Here is a 19,912-nt window from a genome sequence, read left to right as displayed (position 1 = left end):
GCAAGTAAACTAATGAAATTAAAACACTATTGGAGGTGGATCTACCTAGAACATGTTGATGAGAAATTGTTAGTTTCTAGCCTTTGTATAACTCAATCGTAAGGACCTGGTGTTAGCTCATTTGATCGGAAAATTTTGCAAATGAAATGAAATAAGGGAACATAAACAAAGTAGAAATCTTTGAAAACTTCCTACTACCAATTATCTAGTTTAAGCATACTTTATATTGATCTAATCTAAGCATAAAGTATCTATATTAAGAATAAAAGGTGTAAGAAATTTAAAGAGAGCTCATAAGCATTTTAAATAAAAGAAAGGCATGAAATTAGAAATAATACAAGAACTTGCTCTAGGCTTTTCCACTCTCCAATGGAGGGGAACTTAGCCTAATGTCATTGTAAGAGAGGGAAGATAAGAGATGAAATAACTTTTCTTCATTTCATGGAGAAACTTACAACTTTTTCTTCTTCCACTTCTTACAAGACTATTTAGCCAAAAGAAAATAACTAGAAAATGAAAATACAAAAAATAAAAGAATAGGCTAAGAGCCTTAGATTAAAGGAGTCTTGAATAAGATAACCAAGATGGGACCTTTTCTCTAGAGTTTAAGACTCTATTTATAGAGAAAAATGTGTGTAGAAGAGTCTAAAAGTAGCCTCCACTTTTCTTTATACAAAAAGACAAAAGAGGAGAATATGAGTTAAGGATTAGGGAATTCCAAAATGAGCCCAAATACTTTTACCTTGAGATTTTGATTCCAAATTGTTGATTTTCTACACAAGAAACACACGTAATTAGATTTATCTAGTAAATAAATTTATTTATATATATTTAAGCCTAATTAACATGCAATATGGTGTTTTGAGGCTTATCATGATTATTACCTTAATATGAAAAAATAGGTACAAAAATCAAGATAAATATCCGAAAAATGTGTGTATAATTGAGTGTTTGGAGACACTCATTATTAGGAAGAGTGGGAAGCCCTTCCATGGAGCTTAGGAAGAAGCCTTGGGGAGAATGAGAGCAAAAATATGCACAAAGGGAAGTAAAAATCAAACAAAATTTAATGTTAATAGTGATGGAACAGACTTTGAAGAAGAAGGAAATTTTGTTGGTCCGTGGTCCAAACACGGATAAAACAAGAATTGACCTATTTGTGTTCAGAACACGAATGAAGCTCAAGTTGATTTATCCATGTTTAGATCATGGATGGACCCAAGCAAACTTATCCGTGCTTTGAACACGGACAAGAATCTAATTGACCTATGTATTCTCAAAACACGGATAATGGCCCAGCAAAACTGTTCGTGCTCGGAGCAAGGACCAGAAACTTTTTGAAAAGTTTTGGTGACCCTAAATCATCGAATTCCCTTTTTTTTCAAAATCATCTCACATCTCGAGACCCCAAGATCACATCACAATTAATCGGGACTCTCTCACATTCAATGTATACAAACCAGATATACAAGAGTACTTGAAATATGAAAAGTGGATCGGACATGAGAAACTGGATCTTTTAAAGATCACCCTGACCATATTACTCAAATCAAGGCTTTTCAAAGCCAGGGCATTCGCATCACACTGTGCGGGCCTTCAAAGCCCACAAATTACTCGCTCACCATAAGACCCCTAGGCCCACGTATGACTCACATCACTCGAGAATACCCTCAGGGGGTCTTTTGGACCCTAGTTGCACCTTGTACGCACTCCCAAACACTCGCAAGGCTGGTATTACTCCATGAAGGTCTGTTGGGGCCCAAATCAATTGCACGCACAATTATAAGGATACAATAAATGCTAAGAAATGATAAACATCGATGTATATATACAAAATGCGAAAATGTTTACATAAACATGTTCAAAAACAAATAAAAAATATCTATATGTTTTTCAAGGTACGTCAAAGAAAAAATCAAATAGAGGGGGGTCCAGCATCATCCTGGGCAATCTGAGTTTCCGAGATCACTCCCAAAGAAGATCCAACCACTACACTAGGACCCAACACCCCAAAATAAGGTAAACTATGCATCTGTAGTCCCCGCGAGATCAGCACCAGAAACGAAAGGTCCGGTGGCGAGAGAAGCCTGAAAAGCAAAACAAAGCAAGTTAAAAGACAAGTATATATATATATATATGCAAGACATGGAAATAAACAACTAAAGTACAAATTCTTACCTTAGGAGGTGTCGGAGGGCATGCAAAGGTGCTCGTTTCGTCTCAGTGTTGATAATAATCTTGAAAAGGTCACAAGATAATCAATCAAAACAGAAGCGAATAAGCTACGATCTACAAACAAAAAAGAGAAAGAAAAGTGACATACTATCTTGGCTTGAAGACGGAACTCCTGCAGGGCCATCTCTAGCTTTAGCTCTTGGATGAGCAGCCTGCTCCTCTACCTCAGCCCTATAGGCCTTCCAACCTTTCTCCATCTCAACGGCCCTCGTAGCTTGTGCCTCAATAACGTCATAGCCCTCTCGGAGGCGATGAAGATCATTGGCCTGAAACCAAAAGAACATACCCAATGAAAACAATAAAGACATGAAATTCTAAGGAAGAGAGATAAGGACAAATACGTACTGTGACGGCATGCTCCTAGATCAGGACCCCTCCAATCTCCGTGATCCTGGCCCGGGCAGTGACTGGGGGCATAATGCACCTAATGGATGCCTCTCTAAACCAAGCTTGATAGTCACCACCCCTCACCAATCCATCAGCATCTACGCCCCTCGCTTGGGCAAGATACTCATCCACCGTCATAGCCTCCAAGATAGGCTTAGGTGGAGTGACAAGGATGCGAAAACTCCCATCGTGCTAAAAAAACAGACGCTCCCCCAGATAGAATATGTGTCTCTACTCGTCAATGAAGTAGGGGTAATGCTGTCATTGGGTGTTGCGACTATAGGCATTTCACACCTCCTGCCTCCCGCTAACGGTGCGGGGAAGGTCTCGAAGAGTAACGGAGAAGATCTGCAAAAGAGAGAATCAGACGACAAGCATATGTAAATCCAAGTTTAAAATAACTAGGGAAAAAGGTTAGAATACTCACGTCTCAAAGATGGCACCTATCAATATGGTCCTGAGCGCTCCGAGGGCTGTTCCTAATCGCCCTGACATCTCTAGTAGCCCAAAAACACCTAATGGATAACCCTCGTCGGGGTGACGGCGAGTGGGTAGATAGAAAGGAAAATATACATGAACAAAAATCTAAAGGAAGGAAAAGTGTCAGATAAGTGAATAAAAGACTGAGAAACAAGAGAATAAATAAAAGAAACTGAGATCTAATTACCTCGATGAACTGCCAGAACAATTGAGTGGAGATCCCAGTTCCACGAGGTGCAATGATCTCCTCCACTACTCGATCTAGGCCCGCCAAAATGGTCCCATAGACCAGACTCCCCTAGTCAAAATCTCTGATATGGTCAATGTCTCACATCACTAAAAGGAAGGTGGTAGAAACTGAAAAATCGTCCTCAAGAAAGGAACAGTTGCCCAGGAGTAGAAGGAAATAGATCTAGAAAACAGTATAAAAATCTTTATCTACAAAGCGAGCCGCTTTCTCTCGATAAGTATGAGGGGCCCCGTCCTCTCCCTCAATCTACAGTAAGCCTATCAATAGCTCTGTGCTGATACGCCCCATCTTCCCTACCATGGAAACAGGGACTCTGGCAATGCCCAATAGCTCACCTACCTCTTGAACAGTCAACATAGTCAGGGGAAGGGGCTCTCTATCCATGGCAATGCCGGTGATAACTACAAAATCGGAAGGTCGAATACCAATCTCCACCTCAGGCATATGGAACGAATGTGTCACTGGGAACAAACTCTCCACCATAGCCAAAATAAGGGTCGATCAGCCCTAAGAGTTGGTATATGCAGGAAAGCGCCAAATCCTACTCTGGAAAATTGGGATATCATTTGAGAACAGGCAGCTATCGACAAAAATGCACTCCAGCTCCCTCTAAAGCTCGTTGAAGGATAAGGGGTAGGAATATCTAATCGGACTAGCATCGATACTTGTCGCCCCAATCCACGAAGAAGAGAGGTGTCTGGAACTTTCTCATTCTCTTTTTCAAGGATCTCGACCTTAGGAACCTCCCAACCCACTCTACCTCTACCAACGGCCTTATTTGCCTGGCCTCTTCCACCTTGTCTGCATCTGCCACCACTACTGCCTACTAGGTCTTCAGCTGAATCACTTTGAGAAGTACTCGCCTCGTTGACTTGGCTCCCAGAAGAAGAACCAACCACTGATGAAGAATCAGACCTTCACAAAGGCCGACATGGCCTACCTAACTCAGTCGCTACACCAGACCCCAAAGCCAAATGGGTTAAGGTCCTAGGTCTCGCCTCCTCCTCCTCATTTGAAGAATGTTGGTCTACTCTAATCTGTCGCTCTCTACCCATCTACGAGCCACAAGTTTGTTGAATCAACAGTGGAAAACCTCACGAAACCTATAAAAAATCTAACCAACCCTACTCGATCCAAACTACGCCTAAGCAAACCAAGCGGCACATCCCAAACTCAAGAGTTAAACCAATTCCACTTAGTCTATTTACCTCACCCACTTAGTCTAAGTAGTCAAGAGTTAAACCAATTCCAGTTCGACTACGTAAAACCTGCAAATTCCAACCCCGGACTTTACCTATTCAAGCTTACGCCACCCAACACATCCATCATTCTCCACCTATGCCTATCGATCCACAAAGCCGGCCCACCTCAACCATTCTATCTTACCAAAACCTTTAAACTTAGTCAATCAATCATTCGCTAGCCTAAAGACCATTCAATCCCACATAATTTCCCCCCTCCTACCCAATCAAGCCCATACCCATGCCAAGTCAATCGATCATCCATCACAACCACATCAAGATGTCATTCAAAGAAAAGGAAAACGTATGGGTGTTCGAAACAAGTCAAAGTATCCATTCTTATATCTCAGACAAGCAAAGAAAAATGAAAATAAGGGAGGAAACTTGAAAGGATAACATGGAAAATAGTATAATAAACGGTACCTCCAAAATCAAAAGCATGCCAAATATAAAAAAAACAAGTGGAAGAAGCCGACTCACCTAAACCCCTTCATTCTAACCCAACCTCAAAACTAGCCTAAAATAACTTCAAAAATCATCTCCCCTCAATTCTAAACAACCCCAAGATCACCACAAACCACCTCGATCAAATCCTTACCCCAAAACAATCCCTAAAACCATCCTCATCAATCCCAAGCTCTTCACCATAACCAATCCACCCTACAAATCCTCATCTAAAAATCCATGTACCATTCACCCGCATACAAGATTACCATTAATGACCCCCAAACATCACCATTCAACCCTAAACCTTATCACCACCCTACTCGTGGCCCTAAACCTCTAATAACCCTCCAAAACAGTCCTGATATCAACTAAGTCCATCAACCAAAATATCCCAATCCTCCTTGCCAAAACAGTCCCCATACATCCTAGTCTGTCCAAACAAACCATGAGTTGCCTAACCTAAGTAACAAGTCCACCAATCCTAACAACCACTCAAAATCTCCCATCAATCCCTCCAACAATCCAACGACCTCAATCACCCACAAATCCACCTGTTATGCCCCCGTCATTCTTCGAATTTTGTAAATCAACAATCCATACACTCAAATCCAATCAAATAATGAAATAGAGATAATCGAATAATGAAAAAGAGCAAGCAAAACAAGGCAAGAATAATCAATAATAGTGGGACAGTTTACATTAATTTCAATCATGACAACATCTCAAAAGGGGAAATCAAAGGTAAAAATGCTCATCTCAATATATTAGAAATGCTCAGAGAATTATAAAAACGTCACACATAGAGGATGTAAATAAATCAAAACAAAAAACAACAAAAAAAATGAAGAAAATAAAAAAAGGTGTTGTTTGTGTCCAAGGCAAATCGATATGCCTATTCTCATATCATAACTCCAATAGGAAAAAAAAAAGATATAACACTCGCCTCAAGCGCGTAAAATCGTAACCCACCCGCACAAAAAAAGTTCCCAAAACTTTTGCCACCACAAGCGTCCAAATACTCACAATGTGCTTCAAATTGTCCTAACGGCCAAACCAAAGGCCCAAATCAATGAAATCAAAGAAAAGATGAAGGGAAGAAGGAGAAATCGTGGGGAAGAAGAAGAGAAATCAAAAGGAAAATGAGAGGGCACGCAGGTTTTATAGTTTAAAATTCGTATTGGTTCGTGCTACCAGTATGGATAAAATAACAGTTGTCCCATCCGTGCTCAATGCACGGACAAAATAAAAAGCACGACATCCATTCTTAAAGAACGGATGAATCTGACCCAAAAGCTATCTGTGCATCATGCACGGAACAGTCAATAAAAAATTCATAAAAATCAAACAAAAAATTCATAAAAATACAAAAATCAAAAAATCAAAAAAATCAAAAAATCAAATAAATCAAATAAATCAAATAAAATATCAAATAAAAAATTAAAAAATAAAAGAATTTCAAAAAACCCTTTCGAGTTGCATTTAACTCCGATTTGTTAAAACACGACCAAAAATATCCGAATTTCAAAACTCATCAAATTTTTATCAAATCTTAGATCTCAAACGAACTCCATGCTATCGAGATCAAGAAATTAATAAAGCAAAACTCTATTAGACCCCCGAGCTTGAATAGCTATTTTCTACAAAAATCATCAATTCAATAAGTAATTCGAAGTCATATTTTTGCAAAAATTTTGTAGCTCGTACAAATAAGAGTTTAGTTTTTTTCTTTGTAGTTTTTTGCATGCAATTCCTGCAAAGAAGGGCAGTTGTAAACACCTCAATTTGAACGGACCCCCACTTGAAAGGGCCCAAAAATATCAATTTCGTTAATAACTTGCCAACGGGCCTAAAAAGCCTAATTCATTGAAATGCGACATTTTGATCGAATCAAAGGTCACCAAGACCCCCTAAAGCTTTAAGGGACTTACCAAAAGGACTTGGCCTACCCCATACCTTCCCCGCCTTCACCACTTCTCTCTCGAATCCGAAATTACCCTAAGCCTGCTCAAAGTCCACAAACCTTCAATTCACAAAAAAAATCATTTATCACCTTATCCAACCTAACTTAAACTTAATCTCACATCACATAAATCATAAAATATACCTACCCTTAAAAACTCTTTCCAAAATAATCCAAAAAATTTTCAAATAACCTAAAACCCAAGCCCAACAAACCAAAGTCCACAAACCATCATCTATACCAAATCCACATCCACACCCATAACCCTAACCCACAAATCATTATCCATATCAACCAATCACCCCTTTGATCACCAAAAGTGACATATGTCATCACCCTAACTCACCTCCCTCGTCCAACTACCTACCCCCATCACCTTTCTGTAACAAATCATCTACTCACATCACCTCTTTCTAACTCATGAACCCTCAACTCACAAAAAATTTATTTCTCACCTTATCCAACTTAACCTAAACCTAATTCCATATTACCCAAACCCTACAACCACCAATAATTAAACCCCATCCTAAAATAAACCCTAACCTATTCCAATAAACCCAAAACCTTCATAAAACCCCAAGCCCAACATCCTATAGCCCACAACAATTCAAACCCAGATCCATAACCTACAAACCATTACCCACAATCCATTATCCACATCAACCAATCACCCAAGATGATCAAGGTGGGATACATGTCATCATCCTAACTCACCTCCCTCATCCAACTACCTACCCCCATCACCTTTCTCTAACAAATCATCTACCTACAACCCCTCTTTCTAAAAATCATCTGAACCCATACCTTTCCCTAACCTACCTGCATCACCTTTCTTTAAAAAATCATCTACCCCCATCTCAACCCATATCTTTATCTAATCTACCTTCATCATTACTTACAAATCCATCCTCACAAATCAAACCGACACCCCTTATTTCTAATCAAACACTCATTTTCTCTAATCCACTAATCTAATCATCTCACCACCCCATCCCTTTTTGACACATGTCATCATTCTATTAACCCTTCCAAAATTCAATCAACTAACCCCTTACATAATCCATTCTCCTAACCTAAACACCACTCCTCTTCAACCTACCTAATACTCAATAAACAAACTACTCCCTTACACCACCATTTTCTCCACCACACATCACTCATTTCACCTCACCAAACACTCCACCCAAATGGATTGGGTAGGATCTAAACCATTTGGATCAAAAACCTATCTATCTACCTCATTACACAATTATCCTCACCCCAATTCTAAATTTCATACCCCCCCCACCTTCAAATCCCATGCATTTTTTAATTTTTCATTATTTCACCCAACTATACCCCTAAAATAACCTCCAAACACTTATAAATACCTCTTTTCCCTTTTAAAATGGGTACCAAGTATTACACTAAAAAACTATACTGAACTCAACTTTCTATTCATCTCTTCTCTACTTCCCTACTTTATATATTCTAAAAGGTTACATTCTCAAAAATCACTCAAAGAAGATGGTATAGAAGAAGAAGAAGAAGGAAGGAAGGAAAAAAAAAAAGAAAAGTTAAGGCTTTAAGGTGGGTCAAAGGAGTACATCTCCCCATCTCTATCTGTCCTTTCTATATCCATCATCTACTTTCTCCCTCATCTCTTTAATTTCTTTTTAGAAAGACATAGGATGTGATGCTATTCCTTCCCTATCTCCGATAGATCGAACTTTGGTTAAGTTGAAAGTATAGGGGTTGTAATCATTTTCAAAATAAAACTGTTTTAACCCATCAAATCGTTTTGTGGCAACTAGTGTTCGAGTTCTTCTCAACTCATGAGAATGAACCCATAATCATAGCCAATATTTTTCAAAAATACACGTAATTCCCAAGGTAAAGGGTTTATAAGGATCATCTCCTTTAATGGGATGATCCTATAATCGAACAAAAAATAAATTCCTACTTAAAGTATAAGTTATCGTCACATGGTACTTTATTTTATTTTGCATTTACATCCAAAAATGATCGAGTTATGTTGACGTTACCACCAATTGGTAGGGAGAAAAGGTTGCCTAACACCTTTCCTTTTCTCCAATCGAGTCGCTTACCCTGATCTCAAGTTGATTGGTACATTATCCATTGAGAGTCACTAAATGCCAAAAGTGACACTTTTTCTAAAAATACACATCGGATGACCATCATACCCTTTAACAAATATGAATGGTGGCGACTCCAAAGCTTCATAGAAATGATACTCATAATCGAGAATCACGCATCTACAGTAATCTCCCAATTTCTTCAAATTAGTCATTTAATTACTTGAATTCATGAGATTGAAGCTTTGATTGCATCGATTGGTGTGGATATTGAATGTTCTTGGGTTGGATTATGGATTGGATGGATTTTTTTTAAAATTGAATTGCATTTTGGGATTTAATGGGTGTATGAAGTGTATTGGAGCTAGATTCATAGATTAGGATTGGTTCGAGGATGATTTAATGGCATGAGAGGCTATTTCATTTTGGTACTCTATGTGTTCGATAAAATGTCACAATGAAATTGGTTAAAAAAATGATGAGGTTTTGGGATATGTAAGGTATTGAATAGGCTTAGGTAGGGCTTTGGATGGTTTAGGTGAGATTTTTTTTTACTTAGGGCGATTAATTCATGTTGATCACACCACGTATTCGGCAAAATGCTTCAATGGGGTGGATATGGGTTTAAGCAAATGGCTTAGGGTTTGAATGGGCTAAGACATGGCATTTTTTATGTTTAATATTTTTTGAATTTTGTGTTGTTTTTGGGTATGACTCTTAGTTGACTTCTAACATTTATCATGCCTTTTTTATTTTTAGATGGGTTGATTTAATATTTTCAAAACAAGAAGGTCACTCCTCTTAAGGATAGTTCTTCAAGCAGTTTTGATGAGGCAAGGCCTCAGTACCCTTGGATAGTAAAGAGGAGTATGAAGCAATTCATAATCCTCCTCCAGCAATAATAGAGCCTGAGGTGGTGGCAACCGATATTGATGATACTGTGGAGTTGAGGGTGATCATATCCTTTGAGATTGCTGTTCAAATACATGATACTCTTCTGTTATCCGATCTCCGTTGTCATATATCTGTTTGCATGCATGCCGACATCAAAATACCTCTATTAGATGGAAAATTGAAGGGTAGTTGGTACACTTTCTATAGTATTTATGCGACTTCTTCTAATGTACTTAAGGCACAAATGGGATTGATAGGATTCAGTACTTTCTATGAGATTCTCCACTTTATGGTCAATAGAACTCTGATCATTATACTCATAGAGAGGTGATTTCCTCAAACTCGTACTTTCCACCTTCCGGACATGGAACTTGGAATTCGACCCTTTGATTTTGTGGGTATATTGGGATTGGAATAGAATGACTATCTATACCTCTAGTGAGTGTTGATAATGACGAAATGTTGACATTTCTAGGTCTTTGAGTTATTCTCGCTTGTGAGTGGTTGAAGGAGAGGAGGTTGAGCATCACATGACTGAAGGATATGTACTTGAAGAATGGTCTTTACTCGTGGATTTGAGCTAATCACCCTCATTTTATCGTTATGTTTAGACAACTATTCCTTATCATGTTGGGTGTTTACTTCTTCTCCAAAGATCAGACTTCAATCGATGTCATATTCTTTTCAACTTTATGAGACACAAATCGTATTCAAGAATATGATTGGGGAAGCATGATATTTGGGACTATTATTGAGGGAGTAGATCGAGTGGTCTCAAGTGTGATGGGACGTCCTAGTAATGAGATTTTTCTTCGTTTCTTCTAGCCTTTCGTTGAGGTATTTTACGATTTTACTTTGGATTTTGTACTTCCTTTATTGTGCATCACATTCCTTCCCTCTTTTGCAGTTATTCTCATATCTCTACTTTCAGTTCTATCGTCCCCGTGTGCCTTCAAAGGGAATTGACTACCCAATGGGTTGAAAATTGGCTATCCATTTCAAAAGGACACAAAAAAGTAGGGATTTGTTTGCTTGAGCTCACTTAGATCGATGTTTCCGTCGAGATGTAAGTACTGTCCCATTTTTCATCCTCATTATTTTTTTCTCAGTTTCCTTAACTACTTATTTCTTCTTTTCAGATCATCAATCCTCAAGTGCTTGAGTTATCATATTCTATTTCTACTCATCCCGACTTTGTTATAGCTCACCTTCTCGACTTTCAGAGGATAGTTTTCCCGTGCTATATTGACAAACTTTCCTATGTGCTCTCCTAGGAGAGTACCTCTCATTTCAGTGTGATGGAAAGGCTCACATTCTTCGTAATCCTCGACCCATTTTGAGTTTTGGAGCCATCGAGATGGCATACTCGCCAATTCTGAGAATATTCCTAAGGAACGATTGATTCGTCCCAAGAATTACGATGAGTGGTTCCAAGAGGTATCCATTGAGTGTGTATTCTAAAGTTGAGGTAGTCAAGGGGATTTAGGAATCCGGGGGCATTTATGTTCGCTAATACGAGGCTTAAATGCCTTTCCTTACCTTCTTTCTCTTTTTTCCTCTTTAGTTGTCATTATTATTTTCTCTTTTTTTGTTTCTTATTCTGTTTGTACTTAGAGTGCTGAGTTGGCTAGGTACCTTAAACAAGATGAGAGAAGGAACTTTGAGATGGCTCCACAGGCTTCTTACATTGAGAAACTCTAGTGTGAGCTGGTAAACACTTGTAATACTTTCCCTCATTTCAAAAACTTTGATTCAATCATCTGTTTATCTTCTGTAGGTTCTTCAACAGGCATGAGAAGGTGTCAGTTATTTCTATTAGAGGCCACCTAAGTCATTATGGGTTAATAAAAAAAAAAAAACCATTTTAGCTTGTAATTATTTATTCAACTAAAAACAAAAAAACAAAATGACTATGCCTATTAACATTTAAATTTTTTTTGTTTTGGTCTCATCAAGGAGCTTCTAGGAGCAATGCTCCTTACACTCTGGCTAGCGCTTACTATATACTTTATTACCTAGAGCCACCCACTAAGCCACATCAGGCAAGAAACTTTTGTCTTCAAGGGTACTACCAGGCTAAAAACAACGTTACTTGGAAAGTGTGAGAACCAACCATGCTGGGTTCACAAACTGTTGGTTCATGAGACCTTCTGAGCCCCAAACTAACTACATCTCTGATGAGTGTGAGTTTGAGTATCTAATTAAGCCGAAGTCAGAGGATAGGCCGGAGGTTGAGAAAGATCCTGAGGTAATGTTGACTACGACTTGATTAGAATGATATGTGCTAAGAAGTTCCATCGAGGTACCAAAGGCTACTTTTGATTAGTATGAGTATTTTCTTATTAGTCATCTTGTAATAAAAAATACTGTGTACCTCATAATCTTGTGTGTGTAACACTTTTATTTTATTTTACCTGAATTCTTTGATTTTCACCTGTTTTACCTTTTAGATGTATGCTCCAACGAATGTCTATTTTCTGCAAAATTGACAGGTCAGGGCCGAAATGCGAAGGGAGCAATCCCTGGGGGTTTTATAAGTAAATTTTTCGAAAAATAGCAAAAAAAATTTGAATGAAATTTGTTCTGGCAATAGGTGAACCTTGGTCAGTTTAGAATTTTATTTTGGCCATGTGTAATCCTTGGCCAGTTCAAAATTTTGTTCTGGCCTTGGGTTACCCTTGGCCAGGCTAAAATTTTGTGCTAGCCTTGGTTTACCTAAAAACAAAGCAAATTTTTCCCTAGTCGTGGGTCACCCTTGGCCAGGCAAAATTTGCCCCAGTACGTGGGTAAGGTATAGATCATAACTTTTTACAGTTTTAAAACTTGAAAATTGATCTTTTATTCATAAAAGTCACAATTTTGCTAAAAACTTGCGACTTTCTTGCTTTAGATCGAAGATGGAGCCTACCAACTATTCAAAAGCTAGTGGTAATGAAATCGGGGAAGGATCTAATGCCTTGGGTCCTATTTTTCTCAACCTGAATCAATATTCTATCAAGGAAAGCCATACCACTCGGTGGATTCAATCATTGTCTACGGATGAGAAGATGATATGGATTGGTGAGAACAAGCTATGATTTGTTTTATTTTTGTATGAGGTATAGGTGAAGTGGGATTTGATTGAAACTATAATCGAGTGTTGGATTCAGGATTCTAATGTATTTTGATTTGGAAAGTATGAGATTACACCAACTATCAAAGAGTTTGAGAGTATCCTCAGGTTATACTTCTCTAATAAGGTAGTCTCTCCTCCCTTACATCCTAGCTATTGAAATGAGGTAGTCCAATTTCTTGGAATTCATCACCCTAAACCAAAGAAGCTACAAGGGGATTCTACTTTGGTTTGGCTATCAAAACCTTTCTTCTTTGAAAATACAGTTTTGGGTGCTTAGTCGGATATCCGATTTAATGCCCTATATCTGATGGTTGTGGACCAAATCTTGTACCCTAGGAAATATAACCTAGTGGATCCTTCCTTAATAAATATAATCACTTAAGTTCTCGAAAGTAGTCGGTTAGCTCCGATGATTTTAGCTGAGCTCTACAGAACTTTGACTACCAGAGCTGTTGAGAGGCATTATTTTTTCATGGGGTGTGTACCCCTTTTGTAGGTAAAAATAGAAGGAAAAAAATAAAAAAAGCCACTTATTTTATATTTATTAAAAAAAATTCAAAATTTTTTTTGTAAAGGCATTATTTTTTCATGGGGTGTGCATCCCTTTTGTAGGTAAAAATAGAAAGAAAAAAATAAAAAAAGCCACTTATTTTATATTTATTAAAAAAAATTCAAATTTTTTTTTGTAAATTTACGAATTGTTATGGATTTTTGGTTTAAAAATTGTTTTTTTTTTTTAATTTTGAACTTTTTGGGATTTTGGTTTTAAAACTTCATTTTAAATGTTATTTGATTACTTCCTTGTTCTTATGCAACTTTGGCTTTTTGATCATCTTTTCTCCATCGAAGAGATTGAGCGTCCTTTATCTTATAACACCAATTTAGTTTCCTTGATGTCAACGAAAGAGTATCCGCTTTTCGTGGTTGGGAAGGAAAATTGGTATGCTTATCTTTAGTTTATTGATGAGAGCATGATCAGATGAGTAGGCTCCTTCCAACATTCTGTTTAACTCTCTTTGTCTTTTTGGGGTCTACTCACCATTTCTTGTTTCGAATCTTTTGGTAGTATGGTCACATTCAAAAAATCCTTTGTTCTAAGGACTTTAGTGACTTGATCAGAGATTTTAACTCTTCAAACACCCGTTTACGAGATTGATTGCATAGGTTTTGGCAGAATGTGGATATTTTCTATGATCCTATCTTTGTTTCTCACGATTTTGTTTCGTACCAGTCTTGGTTTAGAGATTTGATGAGTGGTCAACCTCTTTCTTCTCCTGGTCTTTGCCTTGGTTTACGTGTTTCTCGTATCCACAACTACCATAATCGGATTGAGGAGCTTCGAGTAGATCACCATCATATTGAATGTATCTGGTTATAGTCTAAGTAGAGGCTACAATCTGATATTGATCGTTTGAGTATCGCTTTAAGAGATAATAAGATTCTGAGATGTAACAATGTTGAGAAGTACCAGGCTAAGATTGATGATCTCAAGATGAGGTTAAGCTCTAGTACTCGTGTTGATAACATGACATCATATCTGGTGAGCCAAGATATTTTCGATGTAGACAAAGTGATCATTAATTTGGTGGCTTGAGTCCGTGACTTAGAGCTTCACCTAGATGTTTCTTATGTTTCACGTAGCTAGACGTAATTTTCCTATATTTTTAGCTTCTTTATTTTTTGCACACTTGAACAAAATGATTTAAAATTATGCAATGAATGAAAAAATAAATTTTTTTAGTATTATTGGTCTCAAATATATCTATCTTTTATTTTGAAAATTGTTGTTTTGATACAAATTCTAGATTTTTTATCATAAGTCAAAAATATAGATTTTTGATGGTTTTAATATTGTTTTGGATTTTAAAATTTGTAAAATGAAGCTAAAAGAAAACAAGATTGAGGCAAAGTTAGAACATGAATAGGTCAGGCTTGAACAACTTGTAGTCATCGAAGTAAAGGATCAAACGGATTATGTAAACCCATTCTCAGCTTCTCCTAGATCTTTTAGACTCATCTCCATAGTCAGAAAGATTTGTCTTTAGGAATTTGAGGGAGGTAAGGTAAAGGATTTATACAAAGAAGTGTGATTGGAATGGTTGATGGTATTCAAAAAAAACTCTTGGCGGCTTTTCTATTTTTTTATTTTTTCTATTTTTCTTACCAATGTTACCCTTAGTACTTGTTAAGATTTTCACCAAGTCTAGTTTTCTACCATTTTTGCACATCGATGCCATTTTAGGATTTTCATTATGTCGATAGTTTTGATTTTGCCACAACTGATACTTTTACTCACAACACCCTTTCGGATTTTTGTTGTATCCTTTTAGACTGTGCTACATTTATTAACATTATAAAATAAAAATGGATACAATGAATTGAGCCTATACGAATTCCCAACGATTCTAGAGGTCTGGTGATTCGAGTTGAGATAGCAGATTAGAAACTTTACTTTGCAGCTACTCTTCTGATGGTCCAATCTTGTTTTTGTTCTAGTAGTTGTGTCTGCTTTTGAATATCTAATCTGATCTCCCCTCTCACATCCTTCAGCGACTCTTGTGACTTGGGTCCAAGATCAAACACAAGATCAATATGTCCTTATTGGTCCTAATTACTTTTGTTTGTCACTGTCAAATGTTGTCTAAATTCGGCCATCACCAACCAGCTAACTTTAGGATCTTACCTTTAATCATTTACCTGATTGGAGAGGACTTTTATTGGGTTGTAAATGTAAGTTATGAGCAAGTTGAAGAAAGAAAGGATAAAAGGCTCAAAAGAAAATAAATGTGTTAGGTAAGAATTGGGATGTGCTCTTATTGCTTCCTAAACTATCCTTTTAGTTAGAACTCTCAATGATGTTATTCTCTTGACTTTCTCTTAGCCTTCGAAATGCAAGTTGAGTCCAAAGTTAAAAATTCTATTTTTGACTTCATAGTTTATCCTTATGTGGGCTAAGAGTTTTTTTTAGTTCTTTAATTTTTTTTTCTCATTTTTTTATTTATTAAAAATACCTAGTTATTCCCCCAAATTGATCTAGTGTATTCTCTAGCTTGTCCTAGTATATTCACTAGCTTGCCCCAGTTCTAGGTGGTCAAAGAAAACGATCACGCTCTAAGGGGTTTGATTAAGGGAAATGAAAAAATAACCTCTCTACCTTTCAAGTATTGGATTTTAGGCATAATATTTCTTAACTGTGTCAGCATTTAGTGGCTCTGAAAATACTTCTCCATCTATCTCTACGAGGATTAGTGCACCTCCTAACATTACTTTTTGACTATGAAGGGACCTTCATAGTTCGACTTAAACTTATCTCTTGGATCTTCTTGAATTGGGAGGATCTTCTTCACAACCAGATCACCCGGCTGAAAATATCTAAGTCAAACTTTCTTATTGTAAGCTTGTGCAATTCATTTCTGATACAACTGTCTGTGACATATTGTAACAAATATTATTTCCTCAATTAGGTTTCATTGGTCATACTGTGCTCTAACCCATTCAACTTATTCCAATTCTACTTTATAAGGACTCTGAGAAAAGAAATTTCGACCTCAACTAAAAGGACTACTTCCATCCCATAGACGAGTGAGAATGGTGTTGTCCCAGTAAAGGTTCTAATCTAGGTTCTATAAGCATAGAGAGCGAATGGTAATATTTCATGCCAATCTTTGTAAGTTATTACCATCTTTTCAATAATTTGTTTGATATTTTTGTTAGTTGTTTCCATTGCTCCATTCATCTTCGATCTATAAGCCATCGATCTATGATATTTTATCTAAAAATCTTCATAGAGTTTTTTCATGTCTTTTTTCTTCATGTTGAGAGCGTTATCTGACACAATGGCGCTAGGTAAGCCATATCTACAAATGATGTTCCACTTCAAGAATCTAATAACTTTCCCTTTCATAATGTTTGCGTAAGACATGGCTTCCACCTACTTAGTAAAGTAGTCAGTAACAACCAAGATAAATCACTAACCATTCAATGCTTTAGGATTTATTAGACCAATGACATCCATGCCCAGAGTGAGAAAGGTCATGGTGATGTCATGTTGTGGAATTGATTTGGTGTATTGATCTTATTAGCATATATATGATATAAATGGCATTTTTTGATATGCTAGTGCAAGCGCCCTCGATCCGCGGGGTGCGCGGATCAGCTTTTGACCCTTGAGGTTTAGGAGTCGCCACCTAATTATTATGGTCCAGGAACCGATCAATGACTCTAAATAGATAAATAACTAATCTAGAACATAAAAAACTGAATTCGAGGATCATGTTACGGGGTTGGAAGGGGTTAGGCACCAACCTCGCCCTGCCAAAGCCGGTCTCTACTAACTTCCCAAATAAGTTACATTGCTAAAAAACCTAGATAATAAAAAAATAATAAAATATACCTTTCCGATAGCAAAGACCTTGTTCCCTCAGATCCGACAAAAACTACTCCTTGCACCGTTCTATCTCCGGATTTGGATTTCTGATCTCCGAGGCAAGGTATCTCCTTTTTTTATCTGGATTCTTCAAGTTTGTTATGGGTTTGAGGTGTTTTCGAAGGGTTTTTAGGTGTTTTATAGGCTAAAATCGAAGAATGGATGTTAAGTAAGGAGTTGGGACTCCAGAACTAGGGTTTATGGGAGGCTAGGGGGGCTTTTAGACCTACTTCTCTTAGGGTTTATGATTTTATACGAAAATAGGGTGTGAGGACCTTTATTTATAGATTTTTTTAAGGGTAAATTTAGATAGAGTTAGTGTTTAATTAGAGTTCTTTTAGTTAGAGTTGTGTTTTAGTTAGACTTATTTTTGGTAGAGTTGTGTTTTAATTAGAATTGTTTTAGGTGGAGTTGTGTTTTAGTTAGAACTCTATTAGATAGAGTTATTATTTAATTAGAACTCTATTATGATTTTGACTTTTGGTCTTATTTGTTTGACTTTTAATATTTTGACTTTAGTCTTAATTGATTGACTTCTAATATCTTGACTTCAGTCTTGCTTAATTGATTTTAATTTTGACCTTAGTCTCACTTGGTTGACTTTAATACCTTGACCTTAGTCTTGCTTGATTGACTTTAAATTTTTGGAGAACCCTCCTCTATTAAATCTTTAATTCTTTGGACCCCCAAATGGAGGGGTCCTTAAAGAAATATCTCACGAACCCTCAACAATTTTTCATGAGAGCCCGATTGATCGATTTTTTTAGTTCAAAATTTTAAATTAATTTCATTAATGTTTCACTTTAATTATTTAATATTTTATTTATTAATTTCAAAAAATTTTAATTATGAAAATTGTGAAATTACCGTTTTACTCCCAGAGAGGACTTTTACGTTTTAAGTCGGTTTTTAATGTTCTCGGATGTTTTAGAATCGATTTTTCGTAAGGAATTCAATGGAAATATTAATTTGTGTTATTTATAAAAATTTTGTATGAAATGGTTGTGAACTTTATGAGGGCATTTTCGTAATTTTGTCAAATTTTGTGAAAATTGGCGAAGTGATTTATTTGGTTTCGATTTGTTGTTTTATATGTTCAAAAGGGTTTTCCTAAGAGTAATGTAGGCTCTAGGGTTGTTTTGATGTTAGGGGTATTTTGGTAATTTGGTAATTTGGTAATTTGGTCAATTTTTAGTAATTTTTATCGTGAAGCTTTGTTTTGTTTGCAAGATGATGATTTCTATGTTTCTAGGATCATATTTTCCTAGCGTAGCGTGATTTCTAATGTTTTGTAGTTCGAGATACCTCATCCGGATTTCTGAAACATTTTTAGTAACAAAATAAAGCAATGGAAATAACATCCCTCATTGGGAATCGTTGTGATCGGGTTGAAGAGTTGATTAATCAGGCGGATGCAAAAATGGGGTGTCTACAGATGCCCCTCTTTGATAGAGGATTGAAGCAAACTAGATAGCAAATCTATTTTGGTAGATAGTGCGATATCTGAATGTCAAAGCTAGTGACAGTTCATTTTGCAGCTTGATTTAGCAATTCGTCGAGGTGTTCGGATCCTTGAGGGTAAAACTCTCACCGAAAAAATGTTGTCACGTCCTCGAGCGTGAGCTCTCACTAACAGTGTCAGATCCTTGAATTTTAGAAAACTCTCCATGATTAATGCAAAAGTGCACTGTATGAAATGGTGTGATGTTGTGTGAAACTGAGTAAAAATGTGTCAGGTCCTAGAGATCTTCTCTCACTGACAATAATGATTCAAAATTGAAATGTGCTTATGCAACGAAAGCAATCAAGGCAAGGTTGAACAATGAAGTAATTGGAGTCATAACAATGAAAGAACTTCGTTAAATCATATTTGAAATTCTTTTTAGAGTTCGAAAAAGTTTGAGTCTCATTTATCGGACTCGAACCTATTGTAGCCACGCTTCTCGGGCTAAATAACTTAAACAATCCTGTTAATTCAATATGATTCAAACAAAGTTGGAGTCTCGTTTCTTGGACTCTGACTAAGGTTTAGAGGAACTTAAACAATCCTATTAAACATGGAGTCTTGTTTCTCGGACTCAAGTTAAGGTTTGTAGGCACTTCAAAAAGCCTATTCATTATATGATTTAAAAAGTTGGAGTCTCGTTTCTTGGACTCGAACTTAAGTTTGTAGGCACTTCAAAAAGCCTATTCATTCTATGATTAAAAAAGTTGGAGTCTCGTTTCTCGGACTCGAACTTAGGTTTATAGGCACTTCAAAAAGCTTATTCATTCTATGATTCAAAAAGTTGGAGTCTCGTTTCTCGGACTCGAACTTAGGTTTATAGGCACTTCAAAAAGCCTATTCATTTTATGATTCAAAAAGTTGCAGTCTCGTTTCTCGGACTCGAACTTAGGTTTGT

The sequence above is a fragment of the Akebia trifoliata genome, chromosome 2 (assembly GCF_017979445.1).
Source record: "Akebia trifoliata isolate Shusen 1 chromosome 2, ASM1797944v1, whole genome shotgun sequence".
Taxonomy (NCBI): domain Eukaryota; kingdom Viridiplantae; phylum Streptophyta; class Magnoliopsida; order Ranunculales; family Lardizabalaceae; genus Akebia; species Akebia trifoliata.
This window is presented reverse-complemented; position numbering follows the sequence as displayed.